We start from the raw sequence: 23758 nt of genomic DNA, 5'->3' as shown, positions 1-23758 counted from the left end.
TCACAGAAACTGACTCCTACACAAAGCAAATGATCCACCTATGAACATGAACTTCTAGCAGTCTACAAAGCAATCCCTCAATTCAAGGATGATGTGGAGGGCTGACCATTAGCTACACTCCTGGAAATGGAAAAAAGAACACATTGACACCGGTGTGTCAGACCCGCCATACTTGCTCCGGACACTGCGAGAGGGCTGTACAAGCAATGATCACACGCACGGCACAGCGGACACACCAGGAACCGCGGTGTTGGCCGTCGAATGGCGCTAGCTTCGCAGCATTTGTGCACCGCCGCCGTCAGTGTCAGCCAGTTTGCCGTGGCATACGGAGCTCCATCGCAGTCTTTAACACTGGTAGCATGCCGCGACAGCGTGGACGTGAACCGTATGTGCAGCTGACGGACTTTGAGCGAGGGCGTATAGTGGGCATGCGGGAGGCCGGGTGGACGTACCGCCGAATTGCTCAACACGTGGGGCGTGAGGTCTCCACAGTACATCGATGTTGTCGCCAGTGGTCGGCAGAAGGTGCACGTGCCCGTCGACCTGGGACCGGACCGCAGCGACGCACGGATGCACGCCGAGACCGTAGGATCCTACGCAGTGCCGTAGGGGACCGTACCGCCACTTCCCAGCAAATTAGGGACACTGTTGCTCCTGGGGTATCGGCGAGGACCATTCGCAACCGTCTCCATGAAGCTGGGCTACGGTCTCGCACACCGTTATGCCGTCTTCCGCTCACGCCCCAACATCGTGCAGCCCGCCTCCAGTGGTGTCGCGACAGGCGTGAATGGAGGGACGAATGGAGACGTGTCGTCTTCAGTGATGAGAGTCGCTTCTGCCTTGGTGCCAATGATGGTCGTATGCGTGTTTGGCGCCGTGCAGGTGAGCGCCACAATCAGGACTGCATACGACCGAGGCACACAGGGCCAACACCCGGCATCATGGTGTGGGGAGCGATCTCCTACACTGGCCGTACACCACTGGTGATCGTCGAGGGGACACTGAATAGTGCACGGTACATCCAAACCGTCATCGAACCCATCGTTCTACCATTCCTAGACCGGCAAGGGAACTTGCTGTTCCAACAGGACAATGCACGTCCGCATGTATCCCGTGCCACCCAACGTGCTCTAGAAGGTGTAAGTCAACTACCCTGGCCAGCAAGATCTCCGGATCTGTCCCCCATTGAGCATGTTTGGGACTGGATGAAGCGTCGTCTCACGCGGTCTGCACGTCCAGCACGAACGCTGGTCCAACTGAGGCACCAGGTGGAAATGGCATGGGAAGCCGTTCCACAGGACTACATCCAGCATCTCTACGATCGTCTCCATGGGAGAATAGCAGCCTGCATTGCTGCGAAAGGTGGATATACACTGTACTAGTGCCGACATTGTGCATGCTCTGTTGCCTGTGTCTATGTGCCTGTGGTTCTGTCAGTGTGATCATGTGATGTATCTGACCCCAGGAATGTGTCAATAAAGTTTCCCCTTCCTGGGACAATGAATTCACGGTGTTCTTATTTCAATTTCCAGGAGTGTATTTATAGAGATCACTGATCACTAATGGACTCCATCTTAAATCCTGTGGAAGACTCGCGCCCCAGACAATTCTGCCAGCTCGATTCCATCGGACACTTTACAGCTATCATACTTCACCTGAAACGTGTGAACAATGTCGTTTTGAGATTACCTCTCGCAGATCAATACCATCTTCGCACAAATCGACCATGATTAATTTGTGGAAATGCAATTGGAAGACCAATAACTTCAGTACTTCCTCCACAGTATCACTACTCCAGTCATTTTGGAACATTTCCTTTGATCACTTGCTTAGTTTGTTGCATCCCAGCATTCACTGATGACACGCCTCATTACAGATGACTTAGTACAGCTGAATGCCAAGACAGACTACAAAAGAATGGACGTGCATGTGCATACCCTACCAATAAAGCATAGTGGGGTGCCACGCACAACCACCTCTTGGAAGTTCACGATACTCAGAGGACAGTTCCAACATGTGCATCTTGATCTGGTATGGCCTCTACCTGAGTCCGAGGCTATTGATATATTCTTTCAACCGTCAACTGTGTAAGGTGGTGCGTAGAGTCCATTCTCTTCTGAGACATGTCAGTAGATTTGACAGCCAGGGGTTTCATAGGCACTTGAATTTCTCGGTATGGGTGCCTGGTGTTCATAACCACCGACCAAGGTCGGCAAATTGAATCTGCCCTGTTCAGTGAACTATGCAACCTCTGAGGCACTCATTGATATCGGAGAACTGCTCATCACCTACAAAGCAATGGCCTGATGGAATGATGGCATCACACAATAAAAGCCACCCTCATGCGCCACAGGCTGGAAGCTTTAGCACGGGTGCTATTAGGCATATGCAAAGCACACAAAGACGACCTCCATGCCTTCCTCAGAGAAGTCCTCTATGATAAGCCACCAACTTCCCTGCAGACTTCATGTTACAAGCGCCACTGGCGGAAACTCTTGAAACCTCCGCCCTCATCACACAAGTCAAACAACATATCGCACGGCCTCAGAGAAGTCCTCTATGGTAAGCCACCAACTTCTCTGCAGACTTTGTTTTACAAGCGCCACCAGTGGAAACTCTCGAAACCCCCATCCTCATCACACAACATATCGCACGGCTCAAGATCCCACTTCCACAGCATCCCAAAAGTGTTTGTCCGTAAGGCACTGGCAGCCAGCGGCCACATTATGCACTATGATGATACGAGTCAGCCCGCTTTGCAGCGCCCTACATGGGCCCATTCAGAATCCTAAAACTAGGCACACATACATTTTACATACTGAATGGAAGACTGAATACAATACAATAAAACCTATGTGGACTCATCCACTGCCAACTCACTGGTGACTTGACCATACAAATAGAGGCTGCTAACAGCTCAGTGTCAAAGACTTCCTACCCGACAACCTTATCGTTAAATTGCTTGACAATTTCCTTGTCATAGACTGGCAATGGCAAGGAAAGCGTTTCTGAAGAAGAAAAATTTGTTAACATCGAGTATAGATTTAAATGTCAGGAAGTCGTTTCTGAAAGTATTTGTATGGAGTGTAGCCATGTATGGAAGTGAAACATAGACAATAAATAGTTTAGACAAGAAGAGAACAGAAGCTTTCGAAATGTGGTGCTACAAGAGAATGCTGAAAATTAGATGGGTAGATCACGTAACTAATGAGGAGGTATTGAATAGAATTGGGGAGAAGAGGAGTTTGTGGCACAACTTGACAAGAAGAAGGGACCGGTTGGTAGGAGATGTTCTGAGGCATCAAGGGATCACCAATTTAGCATTGGAGGGCAGCATGGAGGGTAAAAATCGTAGAGGGAGACCAACAGATGAATACACTAAGCAGATTCAGAAGGATGTAGGTTGCAGTAAGTACTGGGAGATGAAGCTTGCAGAGGATAGAGTAGCATGGAGAGCTGCATCAAACCAGTCGCAGGACTGAAGACCACGACAACAACAACATAGGGATGACACCCTGAATGGAACACTGAGAATGGCTTTTTCAGCCGGCGTTTTACATATTCCTATGAACTACCAAACGACTCGGACACAGCTGCCATCACATCCCGGCTGTCTCAACAGTTACCTTACTACGACTGCCCCCAGAACATCACACCTGCTCACCATCACAACCGAGGACTGTGAAACTCCAACCCTGCTGGGCCACCTCCGACAGCTGACACTCCTGACCAGTCCCGGTATGTCCGAACTCGGTGCCCACTCTTACACCTGCAAGACTGCCTCCTCTATGCAGTGCAACGAGAGGCAACCCCATGTACAGCCAATTCATCTGTCACAGATACAATTTTGATCAATGCTCAAACCACCGTTGAACCACAGTAATAATTTCCCTAGTTGTTTGCAGTACGGTGGGAGGGGCAGGGTGCTCTATGGGAACATCACATTAGGTAACCCCGCTGACTATTGATTGTGTCTCGCAATGGGCAGTCTTGGTGTTGACTGTGTGTGCTTTAGTGTACTGTGTTGTTCCAAAATGTACAGAAGCACCATGTAATTATGACTGTTTATGCAAATAAATAAGTGACATACATGACACGATACGAATAAGTATTGTCATGTTGTATGTCAGTCCTACCTTATTCTGCACTACTGATTTACAGAATGTTCATGCAAGAGAAATTTGGAAACCAGAATTCTAAACACATTTTCCACAACATAGCGAGCTCTGGACAGTTTGTAATTGAAAATTCTTTCTTTGAAACTCAGTGGACAATGCTTTCACAAAGGCTTCATGGTTTAAGCATAAATTTGTCACCAACTGACACTGCCTCTTCTGTCAGGTTGAGAGTTCTGGACTCTGTTGCCAATATTAGAATACTGCTTGCAAAAATATCACCATCAGATGCCCTTCCCACTTCAACTGTACAAACATAAGTGAACAGTAATTACTGTCTGCAACTGTGAAGGGAAAAATGCAAAATGTGCCCTTGAAATTTGGAATTATGAAACAGTTTTTGATGGACATTTTATCATAATATGTTTTCAGTCTACTGGACCAAAGCATGCAAAAATCCAATGAATCTAAAAGTTCTTTATTATAGTCTTCCATCAATATTCAGTCTAAGGTTCCCGTAAAAGTTAATCAGGATTGCTTATCCATTAGAATGACACCAAGTTACGTATGACCAAGCATGCTTCAATTCAAGCCGCAACGGTGTCTTTCTCTCCCTTTCATGTTGATGATGATGAAGCACACAGAGAAGAATAAAATCTACGAGTAGCAGGGGACGCAGTAAGTGAACCACAGTCACCCACACCAAGCTGAATCAGTGACAAGTGTTCAGTTCTTGCAGCAGTAGCTTGCAGTCAGTGTTGAAACAGAGTACGAAGGGGAAAAAAGTAGCAAAGTCCTTCTCAGCATCTTGAAAATGTTCATGGCACTCTAAGAGCAACCATGCAACAGTCTGAGGAGCATGATGAAATTTCCAACTTTGGCAAGAGTATTGTAACACAAATGTGTGAAAGCTGGAAGACAAAAGAAAGAACATTACCACTTGTGACATCTTTTCACTGCTGAAGAAATAATGGGAAGGGAAGGACTGTCATAATCTGCTGCGATCACCATCTATTATGTCATTAAGTTGTAATGGTATTCCATATTGCATTTACTTGTATTTGTATTTTCTGCTGTTTAATTATAATAAATAAATAATTAAATTATGTTATGATTTACATTCAAGTAATCAATAAAGTTCCATGTAGGTGGTGTAACAAGCAATTGGAACAGATTTGGCAATTGTTGATTGTGCAACGAATATGGAAAGAGAGAGTATTCTGGTTGCATGTCATATGACTGAATTGATTTCTCTGGCCTTCCACAATAATTTCTGCCAGCAAGGTGGCTGAGCAACTGAACAAAAGTTCTTTCTTTATCCAGACACAGTGTCAAACACGTCTTTTTATTTCTTTTCCAAGGAGCAATTTCATGCAGATGAGTGTTAGCTCCACCGCCACTCGTGCAACTGCCAAAACTTCATTTCAAAAGTGATACTGGTATGCACAAAATGGCTAAAATTAAGTGTATACTGATGTTGCTGTGTCTACAGTTAGAGTATATCATCAGCGTACTGCAGTATATAAACATTTGAAGGAATAATTTCTTTGAAATCCATAGAGTAAAATGTGTTTAACAAGGAGCTAATAATTGCTCCCTCTTGTAAGCATCTTGATGTAACCACAGGTATTATAAATTAGTTTTGATATTTTGCATATACTGTTGTCATCACGAATCAAGTACTAATGCCTTATATACAACTGGTTCGAAGTCCAGTTGACCTCAGCTTTTTGAGAATGATGGAGACCTGGACTTTATCATAAGCTGATATGATATCTAAGAATAATGATACTGAGAACTTCTTTCTCTGCAACACTGAGAGAATGTCACTACAGAGAATTTTTATGTTGTCCATTATTCCTCGACCTTTAATAAAGGCAACTGGTATTGAGGTAGCAGTTTATTAATTTATCTATGTCAGAAGTCCTTCAGCACATCTAAGCACCCCAAGTTCCCCAGTTCAGTTTCAAATTATATTAAAATATCTTTCATGTCATTGACATTCTCTAATGTCTTCAAGTGCTCAAGAATTTCAGTTACTATGTTTTTACAAGAGCATAAATAGATTGTGGACAACCCACTGAAAAAATCTGTTCAAAATGAACTACAGAATGTGCTGTCATCACAGCCTTCTGCTCCATAAACACCTCCCCATTGTTCCGTATCGGAACTGGTTTTCATAACTGATTACTGCCTGTGTGACAAACTTAACAATAAGTAGAAATTATCACAACAGCACACAGCACAAAAACAATAAATGATGTGCTTACATTAAGTAAGATTGGACTGATTAATAAAACAACAAATGAGCGGAATTAAGGCCAGCAATTTACAGTGGTTGATTTTTGCCAAAGTAAGGATGGGCAATAGCTGCTAGCACTATTGATAGTTTAAATCTGTTGGTGGCCTTGTTGAGTATCAATAGCACATATCCCTCCTATGTAGTATGATCATCATCATCATCATCATTTAAGACTGATTATGCCTTTCAGCGTTCAGTCTGGAGCATAGCCCCTTTATAAAATTCCTCCATGATCCCATATTCAGTGCTAACATTGGTGCCTCTTCTGATGTTAAACTTATTACTTCAAAATCATTCTTAATCGAATCCAGGTACCTTCTCCTTGGTCTGCCCTGACTCCTCCTACCCTCTTCTGCTGAACCCATGAGTCTCTTGGGTAACCTTGCTTCTCCCATGCGTGTAACATGACCCCACCATCTAAGCCTGTTCGCCCTGACTGCTACATCTATAGAGTTCATTCCCAGTTTTTCTTTGATTTCCTCATTGTGGACACCCTCCTGCCATTGTTCCCATCTACTAGTACCTGCAATCATCCTAGCTACTTACATATGCGTAACCTCAACCTTGTTGATAAGGTAACCTGAATCCACCCAGCTTTCACTCCCATACAGCAAAGTTGGTCGAAAGATTGAACGGTGCACAGATAACTTAGTCTTGGTACCGACTTCCTTCTTGCAGAAGAGAGTAGATCGTAGCTGAGCGCTCACTGCATTAGCTTTGCTACACCTTGCTTCCAGTTCTTTCACTATGTTGCCATCCTGTGAGAATATGCATCCTAAGTACTTGAAACCATCCACCTGTTCTAACTTTGTTCCTCCTATTTGGCACTCAATTCGTTTATATTTCTTTCCCACTGACATTACTTTCGTTTTGGAAATGCTAATCTTCATACCATAGTCCTTACATTTCTGATCTAGCTCTGAAATATTACTCTGCAAACTTTCAATCGAATCTGCCATCACAACTAAGTCATCCGCATATGCAAGATTGCTTATTTTGTGTTCACATATCTTAATCTCACCCAGCCAGTCTATTGTTTTCAACATATGATCCATAAATAATATGAACAACAGTGGAGACAGGTTGCAGCCTTGTCTTACCCCTGAAACTACTCTGAACCATGAACTCAATTTACCGTCAACTCTAACTGCTGCCTGACTATCCATATAAAGACCTTTAATTGCTTGCAAAAGTTTGCCTCCTATTCCATAATCTAGTAGAACAGACAATAACTTCCTCCTACGAACCCAGTCATATGCCTTTTCTAGATCTATAAAGCATAGATACAATTCCCTGTTCCACTCATAACACTTCTCCATTATTTGCCGTAAGCTAAAGATCTGGTCCTGACAACCTCTAAGAAGCCTAAACCCACACTGATTTTCATCCAATTGGTCCTCAACTAATACTCACACTTTCCTTTCGACAATACCTGAGAAGATTTTACCCACAACGCTGATTAAAGAGATACCTCTGTAGTTGTTACAATCTTTTCTGTTTCCATGTTTAAAGATTGGTGTGATTACTGCTTTTGTCCATTCTGATGGAACCTGTCCCGACTCCCAGGCCATTTCAATTATCCTGTGTAGCCATTTAAGACCTGACATTCCACTGTATTTGATGAGTTCCGACTTAATTTCATCCACCCCAGCTGCTTTATTGCACTGCAATCTATTGACCATTTTCTCCACTTCCTCAAATGTGATGCTATTTCCATCATCATTCCTATCCCGTTCTACCTCGAAATCTGAAACATTACTGATCGTATTTTCACCTACATTGAGCAACTCTTCAAAATATTCCCTCCATCTGCCCAAGGCATCCACAGGATTCACCAGCAGTTTTCCTGACCTGTCCAAAATACTTGTCATTTCCTTCTTACCTCCCTTTCGAAGACTGCTAATTACACTCCAGAATGGTTTTCCAGCAGGTTGACCCATAGTCTCCAACCTGTTTCCAAAGTCTTCCCAAGATTTCTTCTTGGATGCTGCAATTATCTGTTTGGCTTTGTTTCTTTCTTCAACATAACTCTCTCTGTCTACCATGGTTCTAGTGTGTAGCCATTTTTGATACGCCTTCTTTTTCCTTTTACAGGCTGCCTTAACTGTGTCATTCCACCAAGCTGTTTGCTTCATCCTACTTTTACACACTACTGTTCCAAGACATTCTTTAGCCACTTCTAGTACTGTGTCCCTGTACCTTGCCCATTCCTTTTCCAATGACTGTAATTGACTACCTGACCTCCTGCACTTTCAGTCTCACAATCCCAACTTCACTGCAGATTAAATAATGATCAGTGTCATCAAAGAATCCCCTGAATACACATGTGTCCCTCACAGCCTTCCTGAATTCTTGATCTGTTGTTATATAGTGAATGACAGATCTGGTTCCCCTGCCTTCCCAAGTATACCGGTGAATGTTCTTATGTTTAAAAAAGGAGTTTGTGATTACTAAGCCCATACTGGCACAGAAATCCAAGAGTTGTTTCCCGTTCCTGTTGGCCTCCATATCCTCTCCAAATTTACCCATAACCTTTTCATACCCTTCTGTTCGATTTCCAATCCTGGTGTTAAAATCACCCATGAGCAGAACACTGTCCTTGTCCTTTACTCTAACAACTACATCACTGAGTGCATCATAAAAACTATCCATCTTATCTTGATCTGTCCCTTCACAATGCGAATATACTGACAAAATCCTAATTTTCTTGCTAGACACTGTCAAATCTATCCACATCAGTCGTTCGTTTACATACCTTATTGCAACTACGCTGGGTTCCATTTCTTTCCTGGTGTAAAGCCCTACACCCCATTGTGCTATTCCTGCTTTTACTCCTGACAGGTAGACCTTGTATTCTCCCACTTCCTCTTCTTTCTCACCCCTTACCCGAATGTCACTAACAGCTAAAACGTTCAGCCCCATCTTACTTGCAGCCTCTGCCAGCTCTACCTTATTCCCAGAATAGCCCCCATTGATAATAATAGCTCCCCATCTCATTACCATTTGTTTGCCAAGTCGTATCTTAGGAGTCCCTGGTTTGTCAGTTAGAGGTGGGACTCCATCACCTCCAAAGGTCCGAGGCATTTTGCTCTGATTGTTGCCAGCATCATATTTATAGTACCAGGGAATCAGGTTGCTAGCCTTACTTGCCCTGAGTCCCATTGGGTTTTACCCCTAACGGTTGAGGGACTAACCGGTGGATTTGGTAGTCTTTGCCGTATGAGTACAAAGGTGACCACGACTCAGAATATGTCCGAGATGCCCAGCCTTATTCCAAAGTAACTGGTACCCCGACTGTCGGGACCACTTAATTGGTCACTCATACGTTGCTCGTGGTTCATGAACTAGGACATGACTACAGGAACCCACACCATGAACCACACGTAGTATGATTCAAAATCAAAATCTCTTTCAATTTTACTATACGACAACTAGGTTGTGTGTAATTTCATTTAGGTGACAGTGATGTCCGAACCCTCCTCCCCCTCCCCATCTCCCACCTTTGGCTACATCCTTGTCTCTATAACTTCCCCTCTTCTCCATCTCTTATTGAGTATCCATGAAGTAGATCCAAAGTATGTAGTGGAATGGCATTCATAAAATTTGTCATAATTACTTCCAACTCATGCCTGGTGAACAGAGCTAGCAGATGATGATTGTAATGTGTTTTCACGTGGAATAGCTGCGGGAGTGTAATAGCTAGTGGGTTTGGGATGCAGGGAGATGCTGCGAAGAACCAATCAAACAGCACAGAATTCTGAATTGCTTTGTTACAGCTCCCCAACATTGCTTGATAGGAAGCAGCAGTGTTGCTGAGGTATTCAGCAACCTCCTGTGTGCTGTCACCCCACAGTGCTGACAGACTTCAGCATTGGCCGGGCAGAGGTTCGTGACACAGCTGCTTGTGTCACCAGCAACTTCGCCCGTTTCTGACCAAATTTGGTCTGTGTGCTACAGGAGCTTCAAGGAAAGATACAGGAGTTACTCTTGTCACGAATTCTTATAACCACATGGGATTCATTATTGGAGAAACAACTACTGTTGGTTGTTTTAGAAATCAAACTGCCTTGCAGACCTCTGAAATGTTGGAGACGTTATTCGAGCTATTACAGTAATTGATCCATGCCGCCTCTTCTTTTGCTCAGAAATCTCCTAGTGTTCACATCTATTCGTCTGTATCTCAGGAACTGTTTCAACATCTGTTCTCTACAGTATTGAATTAATACTAACCTTCATTTAGCTACAGATTTGGTGCAGTCATAGTCCCACCAGAAAATAAGTGGTTTTGTAGAATAAATGAAACCCTCTTTTCTGCTGCAATATTGAGTTATTGGTCCATTTTTATTTCTTAGATAAAATTGTGGCTACCATACTGTAGATGTCCGCATGTTCCACATTTTCTTTGTTTGAAGTGGGCTAAGCTTATTATTAAATATAATATTCCAGACACCAGTCTTTCAGTGAGTGCTGTGTTCTTGTCCGCTCCTCCAAGAAGTTGAGCAAATGTGCCAGAATGTGGGGGAACAGCAGCACGACAACATGGTGCGTAAAGATTCTCTGTAACTGGACGTGATGAGAAAATTATATTGACACAGAGCATAAGCTTTGTAGATTTTCGTCTATTACAACATAAGACTGTTGTGAATCAGTGATGTTTGTTTTTTGGGAGAGGAAATTCCTTCTCCCAGTCAAATTTACTCTTACTACGGTTTCCTGCCACTGCAGCATATATTCTGCAGTTTAAATATTCTGCAGTTTCCTTCAATGAGATGTTGAGGATTTCTGCAATTTCAGGTACCACATATTACCACAAACCTCTGTCTATCACCGACTACTGAAGTGACCGTAACATAGACAATGGAACCACTTCTGGACTGGCGGAATGCACAACTCAACTGAACATCACCTACTACATATTGCAACATCATCTGGCAGGAACAGTAGTGAAAAGATGACGACATGCATTTGTTGAGGGACTTTCTCTTTGTAGACAATATTTATGTTATGATACAATACAATACCACAGTGCCTTTGTTATTCAGAAGTACAATGCGAAGTTCCTTTGGACATGCATGAGTTTCCAAAGGAACAGGCACTGCAGTGACTGCAGCCATTATGAGATACACAAAATGTATTTGCATTTGCAAATATGGACAATCGTCAGCTGTATAATGGAATGAGTGTGGCCGTGAGTCATGCTCGGATAGCCTAATGGTAAGGTGCCTCTTGCAATAAGAGGGAAATCTGGGTTTAAGTTCCAGTCCAGCACAAATTTTCATTGTCGTCATTCCATTACCCGGTTGAATGGTTGTCCATATTCGCAGTTGCAAATAAATGCCATGTTGTTCTTTGAATCTGGGTAATTTATTTGTTTGATCATTCTGCATACATTTGTAACAGGGATTGTAGACTGAATATCTTCCTTCATTTCTTCTTCTGACATCAGTGTCACATCCCTTGTAACTCCTTCATGGTGAGTCCTGTGGGTTGGACTATATTCAGCATCTGTTTGTGACTTAGAGGATTGTCTTGCAAAATTTTATTGCCATCATCTCTTATCAAAATATCAGTTCGGATGCTACTCTTTCCAACAACCTTGAGATTCATGATTTTATGTTTATATCTGGAGTCTGAGGTGACCATTAATTTCACTCAAGCCATGGGACGATATTTGCCAAAGTTGCCATTAAATCCATTGACAAACACACAAAAAGGGCCAACTGCATCAATCTGGTAATTATTGGCTTTATTCTGACAATATGTAGTCCAGTCACATTGGTGTGACCACCAACTATGTTCTATCGATGTCAATGTGCAATAACCACTCACAGATGGCAGGTGTCAGTATCAGCAATGGAGGGTATATAAAGTGTGTCAGAGGATGTGGAAAAAAGTGTAATTATTGTCATAATGCAATAACGAATTGATTTATTAGGTGTCCAAGGGGGATTGATCATGGGCTCTCAGGCATAGTGTGGAAGCTTTTCTGAAACAGCTAAGTTGGTAAACTGTTCACACGCCACTGTGGTTAAAGTACACCGTATAGGGCAAAATGACGCTATCCAAAACTGGAACCAACGCAACTGTAGTGCAGGGGCATAGATTATAGGGTTTAACAACATCTGGAGATATGTGTATGGGAGAATAGACATGAAACTGTTGAGCAACTGAACCAAGGGGCAATTAACCATGCCTTTCACCGCACAGCTGTCTTAGCAATTCCATATGCCCCTAGCTTACAATCATCTGCTAAAGCAGTGGGTTTTTTTCCTTCACGTGTTACATCTGCTGTCGATCCTACAATGTGACCAGATTGCAGCTCAATACAGTCGCTGTCTACTAGAACAAAGGCTTGGTCTCTAACAAGACTTACCGAGCGAGATGGCGCATTGGCCAGCATACTGGACTCGCATTCGGGAGTAAGACGGTTCAATCCCGCGTCCTGCCATCCTGATTTAGGTTTCCTGTGATTTCCCTAAATCGCTCCAGGCAAATGCCAGGATGGTTCCTTTGAAAGGGCACGGCCGATGTCCTCCCTACTCCGATGAGACCGATGACCTCGCAGTTTGGTCTCTTCCCCGAAACAACCCAACCCAACCCAACCCTATAAAAAGACTTCCGCCAACCTAGCCTTGACCAGTCTCCATCATCTCCTTGCAGTGTCAACATCAGTTCCTCCTCTGCGCCCACAGTGCTGTGGACACACCACGTGGTGACGCGCACCGTGAAGTTTTGAGAAACACCCACAACATGCCAACTCTATCCTTGCTACGCAGTTGGGAATGTAAGTGGTGTTTCGTGCCGTGTCTTCTGCCGAGGACTATTAATTCTGCACCTCATGTTGGAATATTGTTGTGCTTGTGAAACTTGGAGATGTGACTGCCATCTTCCTTGGTGTCTGCCTTTTCTACTGTGCTGCACCTTTTTCCAGCGCCAGCCAAAACTTAAGAATTTTGAGACTGTTTCATGTGTTTGTTTGTAGTTGTGTAGTTGGTAATTAGACGTGTTCTTTGACCATGAGTGGACATTGTTCTTTGTGCATTTTGTTCTACTATTTGACAGTCAACTTATAGTTAGATAAGGAAACATTCCTACTCTGCATATGAGCCTCCAGAGCAGGTGTCTGGTTCATGCAGCCACTACTACAACTGGACAACCACTGAATGGCATCAGGCGGCCTTTTCAGATGAATCACAGTTTATATTGTATTGGACTGAGTGCGAACGATCTGCAGTAGTTGTCAGCAGGATCAAGGCCAGAGGAGGGAGTGTTATAGTCTGGGGGATGTTTTCATGGTATTCCCTGAGTGATCTCGTCGTTCTGGAAGCCACAGTGGATGAACACAAGTACGCATTTATCCTTGATGATCATGCCCACCCCAATATGGAGTTTGTTTTTCGTCGGCATGATGGCATCTATCAGCAGCACGGTGCAAAGTGTTACACAACTTGCACTGTATGTATGTATGTGATGTGAAGAGGACCAGGATCAGTCGGCAAGGTTCCACGTTCCTCTCTGTATGTTGCAGACTCTCTCTGGCTCTCTCCCTGCATGTCAGAAAGCATTCTGCACAGCAAAAGGTGGTTATTCAGGCTTCTGGCGGGTTGTCACATTTATGTGACTAGGCAGAGTAGATTATATTCACATTTATTTGTATTGTAACTTCCCTCTGTACGCTTTGTGCGTCTTGCAGATGTTCTTTGCTAACTGAAATAACACCAGATGAGGGCACTTACTTCCCCGTGTGGGAAAGGGGACATGGCACTTTATTTAAGGAATAAGTGTCAGACATGTTTCTGTCTAACGATGTTTGATTCGTTACCTTCTTTGTTTGTTGTCGCTGAGAGGCAATTGCTAGTGTCTCCTCCTTTAGTTCTTCGTTCTGTTCCGGCAAACATTTTGCCGTAAATATCGTCGATTGCTCAACCTCCATACTTACGTTCAGAAGAGTTTCAACACCCAGTAAATCGTAGAGTGTGTAACTCAACATCGTGGGGAGGGACTTCTACCTTCCATAAACGTCCAATGTCCAGCTCTTCCATGAAATGTAAACAAATCGAACTTGTGTGACTGGAAGCTGTAGAGCGAATATATGTATTACGTTGGTACGTAAGTTCGTAGCGTTTTTGTTCTGCATGTTGGTATTCCGGTTGCTATGGGATTATTTACCGATTGTCATTTTTTATTTGTGGTTCCACTGTTGCTATTTGAGTTCACATATTGTCATTTCCAGATAGTGAGTGCTGTGAACGCTGGAAAATAGACTTTCAAGTGGAGAAATTGGAACATTTCCGACTTACTATTCTGTTCGAGTTCTACAGTCGCGGAATCGAAACGTTTCGCCAGCATTGGCATATTGTCGTAAATAGTGAAGGAGAATGTATTATTACTGACTGCAGTCTCTAGCAGATTGTTGTAAATAGTGAAGGAGAATGTATTATTATTGACTGCAGTCTCTGTTATGTGTACCTGTTGTGTTTATTAAACTTGTGGAAAAACGCTAGCAACTTATGCACCAACTGAACATATTCATTGCACGTTAATGTAATGTTATTTTAGATTAATTCTCTGATTTGATTAGCAAAGCACACACAAATCGTTTTCCGGGACGTTGAAGTTATTTTTGAGTAAATTATGGTTTTACATGTCTGATTTTCTCCCATGCCTGGGTTCATCGATCAACTAAAATAGCCCACTCCCTCCCGCTGAGGCTGTCATTTGGAGACAAAATGTTTCATTCCACGTTAATGCCAGTTTTCTTTTCCTCATTCGTATAGCTTGAACACAGCGTTTGTCAACTTTTCTGCATTCACGTTCCAAGTTCCAATTATTATTTTCATCCCCCCTCCCCCCCCACACCTTCGTTATAATACACTCTATAAGAATTTTCCAAATGGAACTGAAATGGATAGATGTTATGTATTTGTGTATACCAACAAATGACCACAGTATCAGAAAAATTGGATAATTTATTCAGGAGAAACAGCTTCAAAAACTGAGCAAGTCAATAATGCATTGGTTCATCTCTGGCCCTTATGCAAGCAGTTATTCGGTTTGGTATTGATTCATAGAGCTGTTGGATGTCCCCCTGAGGCATATCATGACAGATTCTGTCCGATGGATGTGTTAGATCGTCACAATTCCGTGGCTGGATGGAGGGCCCTGCCCATAGTGCTCCAGACATTCTCTGTTGGGGAGGGATCTGGAGACCCTGCTGCCCAACATGGGGTGGCAAGCATGAAGAAAGGCAGTAGAAACTCTCGCCATGTGGAGGCAGGCATTACCTTGCTGAAATGTAAGCCGAGGGTGGAATGCTATGAAGGACGACAAAATGGGACATAGAATATTGTCGATGTACCACTGTGCTGTAAGGGTACCGGAGATGATAACCGAAAGGGTCTCTATGAAAAGAAATGGCACCCTAGACCAGTCGAAAGATGCAGCCACTTACTTCACATACTTTGGTACTCGCAAATTCACATGTCAAAATCTATACGGTATTTCCCGTTGCCATAGTATCATTCAATTTGACAAGAAGCAAGATTTCACAGTACAATTAAAGGGAAAAAAAATGGGGAAAATGTTAATTTACAATTATATCACAAGGAAAACGTTCTGTTCTGTCATTTGTTGTTCAACTCCCTAACTGTTCATCTGTCTGTTACGACTGCTCTACTTCAGGATGGGTTGACGTATCAAGTTGAAATTTATGTGATATGCTAAGGTCTATTGTCCCTTGGCGGTGTAATAAACAGTATCTTCAGAAGCAAAAAATCCTAAAAATGATCATTATAATTATAGCATGAAAAAATTATTTGATAGTTTGTTGTCTGGCTGTCTGTCTCTCCATCTGTTAAATTCCATTTTTCTCAGGAATGGGTAGACTTATCAAATTCAAATTTGTGTTGCACACTATGGTCTACAGACCATTGATGGTGTAAAAACCGAAAGCTTTTAAGTCAATGCAGTCAAAACATACAGTCATTTATGTCACATACTTTTATATTTGGAAACTCATACATCAAAACTTAAAGTGTATTTCCTGTTGGCCTGGACTCATTATATTTGGGAAGAAGAAAGGTTGATAGTACAAGTCAGAAAATTGTTAATTTGTAATTATCTCATACAAAAAATATTTGTTTTTCTCTTTTGGTGTGCAACCTTAAACTTAAATTTAAAATCTTTTTAAATTTAGATTCCCATGGCTGATAACTTGCCAGTATCAATGTTGATAACTGGCAAAAATCGTCAAGATTCTCCATTCCTAGGTGGCACCTGGCTAATTTTTTAAAGTATAGTCTCTAACTGTGTCAATATTTTATTTGCTGCTTGTGTTTATGTGAGGAAGCGGAGTGAGAGAGGGGGGGGGGGGGGAGAATTTGAAGATGCAAAAGGAATTCTTGTCTTTCATATAATTATGTACATGCTCATACAAATTTATCATCATACCAAGTCACTGCCATCGTTCATAACATCTGTCATGTGTTAATACACATATTTTGCACATCAAGATGTGCATATCTTTTTGGAAAATGATTAGTAGAACCAAAAAGAAGAAAAAATTTAGGGAAAATTCGTTTTTGTTTCGACTTTTCACTGTCACTAAGCATGGTATTCTCTTAGTATGCAAATTTTATTACATTAACTACCAAATGTGGCACTTTAGTTTTGAAATGATGAAATCCAAAATGACTTTGAAGGAATTTTTGCGGTTTCAAGTAGCGCTGCAGACAATCAAACAACAAACTGCACAGAATACGAATTCAAATAACACAGACATATCGTGATGATGCTCATATGCAGTAGAGACAGCTGTAATCGGTCATGACATCTTTATTCGAACGAATTTCACGTCACTACACACTGACACTGCAGTTTAACATAACAGTCACGACACACCGTCTCGTTTTCGTTATCCACAACTATAGCAGTGCCCCAAGCGGTCAGCAAGCGACAATTCTGAACACAATATTGGGTGAGTGCGAATACTAACGTTTATATCGATTTTTAACATATTTTCTACAATATGTGGTGTATTAGTGTGTTGAAATGGACAATAACTAAAACTGACTCCGCATTTGTATTCATTTAATTTCCTGAGCACACTGGGAGTTATGAAATGGTACATTACAGGCCGGTTTATTTACGATTCTCTTGTAATGTACAGATATTTACTAAATAATGTCGTTTTCGTTTATGACAAGAAAGTACTAGGAATATATTTTGCAGAAATACTCATATATCTAACCAATGATGTGCAGTTTTATTCGCTACACTTTCAGCCATATCAGTGGATGTAATAGCTACATTACTTAATGTAGCAAATAAGTCACCACACCTGTAGCTTAAGGGAAAACCACAGAGATGCAATAATAAATCGTCACAGGGAAAATGACAGGGTTTGAATGTTCCTCTTCCTCTCGGTATTGACTCCCTCAAGGGAGAAGCCATACAAAAATAACAATATGATGCATGGTTTGTGTGTTCACACCAAAAAGTGTACACACCCGTAATAACACAGTTCCTCAATTTCAACACTTCACCTCACATTCAGTCACTGCCAATAGCCATGACATTCGTTCCAGTGACAAGGGAACTAACGCAGTACAAGAGCATAAAGCCATGACAAATGGCAATTAAAATGACCTCCAGTTTCTACATCCTTAATTTTCATGTGACTGGGTGGTAGGCACATTAATCATGGTTTAAAGAAGTGTTGCTAAATTGTACTGGAAGTGTCCACATCACTCATTTATGACAAAGAAACCGTTGTCACAATGCATTTGTGTGTGGATTTATAATGTCCCATAAATGCGACTGTGAAACGTTAACACCTTGTTTACTTCTAACCCTGAGCTAGGAGACAGTTTTAATCTAGATATTTGTGTTCACCACATCTAAATATATTAAGTATAAATACTTTCGTTTCTGTACAAAATAAAAACTGAAAATTTGTTGACCAACAATAATCGACACAAAGTGCATGAAAGGCCTTTGCATAATTAGACAATTGTGTAGTCCAGAATAGCCTAATGTGGCATTACTTTATGCCAAGACTGAGCAAGGTGGCGCAGTCATTAGCAGACTGGACTTAAGATTCAGGAGGACGATGGTTCAAACCCACATCTGGTCATCCAGATTTGGATTTTCCGTGATCTCCCTAAATTGCTTCAGACAAATGCTGGGAAAGTTCCTTTGAAAGTGCACAGCCAATTTCCTTCCCCTTGCTTCCCTAATCTGAGCTTGTGCTCTGTATCTAATGACCTCATTGTCAACATGACATTAAACATTGGTCTCCTCCTCTCTCCTCACTTTATGCCAAACAATGGACGCATGTTATGTTATTGTGTTGTGAGCATATTTAATGCGTAAACTGAGAATATTTTGAACTTCCCTTTGACAGCTTTGGTCTCGACATGATGGCGATACCTGCCATAAACCAAAAGAATCTATGCCTTTTTCAGAGAACTCATTTCATGGTGCATCGTGTCTTCACAGTCCAATACATGGAGTCATGACACTCTCTGCAGCGAAAGTTGTTACTGTTTGACAACTGGAGAGACACCAGCACTCCGAGTGGTGAGAAAGACAACATTCACATGCATCGTGAGAATAATGTTTATTTTTAGTTTTTCCTACTTAAATAACGAAATTATTGGTATATTTTTGTCTTCCGCCTGTTAGTAAGTTATCAAGACACTTGAAGTACCATTAAATACATATGAAAACAGTGGAGCCATTCTGATTCAATGAAATAAGTTACAAGTTATTAATGAAGAAATTCTTTTGAATATGTGCATCTGAAGCTTACTCCCCAGAAAGCAAGAGAATGTAAATACATGCATGAGAAACATATATTTCTGTCTTCATTATCAATATTGTAGACAATTTCCATAACGCTTTAAAAATTTTATGGAGTCTTATGTTTCGCCCTTTCTTGCACTTCACTCGATTTTCTAATACACGAATATTTTTGTAAATGTAATTACTTTTGCATTAAACGTGAATGTGTTGAAGATTCTTGCCATTCGTGGCTCAGATTTAACAACAATTGTTCAGTCGGTTTCTTCCACCCACATGTACCACCATTGAGCAGTGGCAGCAATTATACTGAACTGACAAGTGCAATCTTCCAAGAGTGACACTGACCCTACATCTACACCAACATTGTCATTTGGAGAACCACACAAGTTTGTATAGTGTGAATTCAGTGATCTGATTAGGAATTTTTATCTTCCAAAGTGAAATCTGAACTCTTAGCCTCACGACTGCAACAGTGGAATCTCCTTGCTGATACAGTACGTGTATCTGTGTTTTGAGAGTGTCAGATAAAACGTGAGTGTGAGTTCGGTAATGAAGATGGCATTAAATTCTGCAGTGTCATTGCCAATTTGTTGGAAGACCTGAACATTATATACAAACCAGGCGAGTAGAGCTGAAAAAGAAGCCTGAGGGCAGTACTGTTACACAGTAGCAATTAAAGGCCATGCATCCCTGTCGCATATGTTGCCTCAGTTGAAGAAAGTTATACCATGTTGAAATACTTTGTAAACTGTGTTAATTACAGTAAGCATGAAGTGGTCGTATGTGGATGTTTTAAAGTTCTTGCGATGCTGTGGCATGTAAAGGTAGATTGTATGAAGTATTGTTGCTACCTATGTGAGTGGGTCATTTGTACAAGAGAAAAACAGTACACACACAGTGAATAGCTCTGGTGTCTTGGTCAAAAAATGCTGCAGAAGAACCTCTAGTGAAATCGAACAAAATTGTTCTCCAACCAATAGCCATCAAGGTAGGAGTAATGACGACTTTGGTTAAGGCTATGCACAGGAGAGAAGCACCATATCAGAATTTGTGCAAGGATTTTACGCAGCACAGCACAGAGAAGATCACAAAGGGGATATTCATTAGTACATAGATACAACAGCTGTTGAGAGACATATATTTTGAGTCCACTCTAATCCCTTATTAGCTGCACGTGTGGCATTGTTTTGTAATGTGATAACATTGGTTTTTGGCAAACAAGAAAACTGAATATTATAGGAACCTTGTGAACGAATTTGTTCAGGCTTATAAGGCCATTGGCTGCAACATGCCTGTGAAGGGGCACTTCCATTACTCCCACCTCTATGTGTTCCCTCGGAACTGTGGTGTATTCAGTGATGATCAAGGCGAGCAGTTCCACAGGACATTGCTCTCATGGAACAGTGGTACCCCACATGGTGAACTACTGCTATGTTGGATGATTTCTGCTGGATGCTGCAGAGATATGCTCCAGACATCACCCACAAGTGGAAGGCAAAAAAAAGGAAAAAGAAAAAAGGCGCAAATAAAAAAAGTAAGTTCAATTTATTGCATTTATGATTACAGTAGAAATATATGTGAAATGTTTAAACCGCCAGCCGGAGTGGCCGAGCGGTTCTAGGGGCTACAGTCTGGAATCGCGCGACCGCTATGGTCGCAGGTTCTTATCCTGCCTCGGGCATGGATGTGTGTGATGTCCTTAGGTTAGTTAGGTTTACGTAGTTCTAAGTTCTAGAGGACTGATGACCTTAGCAGTTTAGTCCCGTAGTGCTCAGGGCCATTTGAACCATTTTTGTTTAAATCCCAACTTACTTGTAACCCTGAGATAGAACTGGACCAGTGTTATTTGCCGAACAGGAAAGGCAACTGTTTCTTTATAGCACCTGATAAGATAAAATGATTATCACCACTTGTTACGATATACTGGTAGTCACTTTACAGTGTTTTCAATATCTTTTATATTAAATGCATATCCACACCAAATTATTTTCGTTGATGTATATATGCATTTGTATCAAGGCTGGGATTCGAAAAAAAAATGGTTCAAATGGCTCTGAGCGCTATGGGACTCAACTTGTGAGGTCATTAGTCCCCTAGAACTTAGAACTAGTTAAACCTAACTAACCTAAGGACATCACACACATCCATGCCCAAGGCAGGATTCGAACCTGCGACCATAGTGGTGCCGCGGTTCCAGACTGCAGCGCCTAGAACCGCACGGCCACTTTGGCCAGCCTGGGATTCGAAGCCAGGTCTCTTGACTGCGATGCAGATGCACTAATCACTTTTCGTTCGATGCTGAGCGGCTATTCCAGCTCTAGTTTAGGGAGAATGCCAAGCAGGCTAAGGCGCAGATGGGAATATGGGTTGAGGAGGGAGGCATGTTAATGTAGTCAGTGCAGTGGTGCAAAGTCACTGTGCCAGGGTGGCATAGTGGTTAGCACATCTATCTGCCAAGTGAGCAGGAGACTTGGGTTCAAATCGTAGCCATGGTACAAATTTTCATTTTTCACTTCAGTCTGTGTGTGTGTGTGTGTGTGTGTGTGTGTGTGTGTGTGTGTGTGTGTGTGTGTGTGTTTGTGTGTACCTATGTGGATGTTCAGTAAGGTCTCCGGGACCACATAGTTTCATTTGAGTATCTTCCTTGAGTTCCTGAACCAGGATGATCATGTACAGCTGAAACTGGGGCCCCACTGAAGAACTCTAAATGATCTAGGAAAATCTTGTTCTAATAGTTATTATGTCTTAAGTAAATTAGCCTTTCAGTCGATCAAGTACTTGAACTTAAACAGGGCCTATTTGAGAATATATTTCCACACAAGCTAATTATCGTATGGTAACTGCTGCCCTCCTCCCCCCCTCCCCCAAAATTGCCATTTTTTCGCTCTTTCCCTGTACACTTTCATCTGTGACAGTTTTCGCTATTAATTTGATATGCACTGTACATAAATCTTGCAATCTGGTGCCACTCTCAGGTTAGCGCCCCAAGCAACCTCTAGTAATTGTTATATATGCTGTAAGAAATCTACAAAAGTGGCATTTCTGGAGCCCCTCTCAGTTTGGCGCATCCAGTGGCGGCTTGTATCGCATTGGTCTCAAACCAGAACTGGACTAGTTGCATTTACTTGTCATATATGCTGATTGTTACCTGAAATGGGCACTGTAGGATCTGTAAGTGTATTTAGCAATTAGCGACTGAGACTGGATATATTTTCCCTAAACATTTATAGAAATTCCAGTGCAGGATGCTTACAGAATGAAGCTGGATACTAGAAAGTGACATTAACATCAAATCATTGCTAACAATGGAACTTAGGGAAAGATTGTGTGCATACAATACAATCATACACAGCGAACTGATGGCTTGAGTCACAAAGATACTCCTCCAAATGCTAGGACTATCTAATAATGCTGCCAAAAACTTATTTGTGTGATATTTTGCATCATCAATAGTGAAATCCCTCCAGAAACAACCTCTGTCCCCTCCTACAGTATGGAGCACTTACAGGAAGAGGCCTATGAAGATCCTAGCCACAGTTTCATGTGATCAGGGCTGTGATGACTGGTCGAAGAAGTGCAGTGATGGGGCCCCTCTCCTTTAGTCCATGCGATGCTGGTTAAGGTAGGGGACAGGCTGTCAGGTACAGCTGTAGTGAGATTGGTGGTCAGTGTTAAATCTCTCAAGTTGCAACAGCAGAAGGGTCGCTTGAGGCAGTGACTAATGAGGTGGCACATTGTCATCTCTCTCTCTTCTTGTGTGTTATCTTCTGTTTGAGCAATGCTTATGGTGACTGTGCTGGGTATACATCACAAAAACCAGGTTGGCTTCGCATGCACTAGTATGTCCAACATATTGTCTTCCAAGATCAATACATGGTGCAGTCCAGAATGCAGTGGCTGCAGTGCCAGTCTGATAGTCATCAGAAACAAGGATATCATCAGGAGTGCCCCAGGGAACTGTGATAGGACTGCCACTATTCTCTACATACATAAATGATCTGACGGCCAGGGTGAGCAGCAATCTGTGGCTGTTTGCTGATGATGATTTAGTGCATGGGGGGGTGTCATCGTTGAATGATGGTAGGAGGATACAACATTTAGAAAAAAATTCTGCTGGTGTGATGAATGGCAGCCAGCTCTAAATGTAGAAAAATGTAAATCAATGCAGTTGAATAGGAATAACAAATTCGTAATGATCAAACATGGAATAAGTAAACGTGCTGCTTGACACAGTAAGATTGAGTAAATATGTAGGCGAAACGTTGCAAAGCAATGTGAAATGGAAGGAGCAAGTAAGGATTATAGTAGTGAAGGAGAATGGTCGACTTCAGTTTATTGAGAGTATTTTAGGAAAGTCTTGTCCTGCATATAGGAAGCTGTTTGTACAACAGTAGTGTGATCCATTCTTGAATACTGTTCGAGTGTCTGAGGTCCTCACTGGGTCTGATTAAAGGATAACATCGAAACAATTCAGAGACAGACTGCTAGGTAGGTTAGAGGTTGGTTTGATCAACACACAAGTATTGTGGAGATGCTT

Source organism: Schistocerca serialis, chromosome 12 (assembly GCF_023864345.2).
Source record: "Schistocerca serialis cubense isolate TAMUIC-IGC-003099 chromosome 12, iqSchSeri2.2, whole genome shotgun sequence".
Lineage (NCBI taxonomy): Eukaryota > Metazoa > Arthropoda > Insecta > Orthoptera > Acrididae > Schistocerca > Schistocerca serialis.
Note: the sequence above shows the minus strand (reverse complement) of the source record.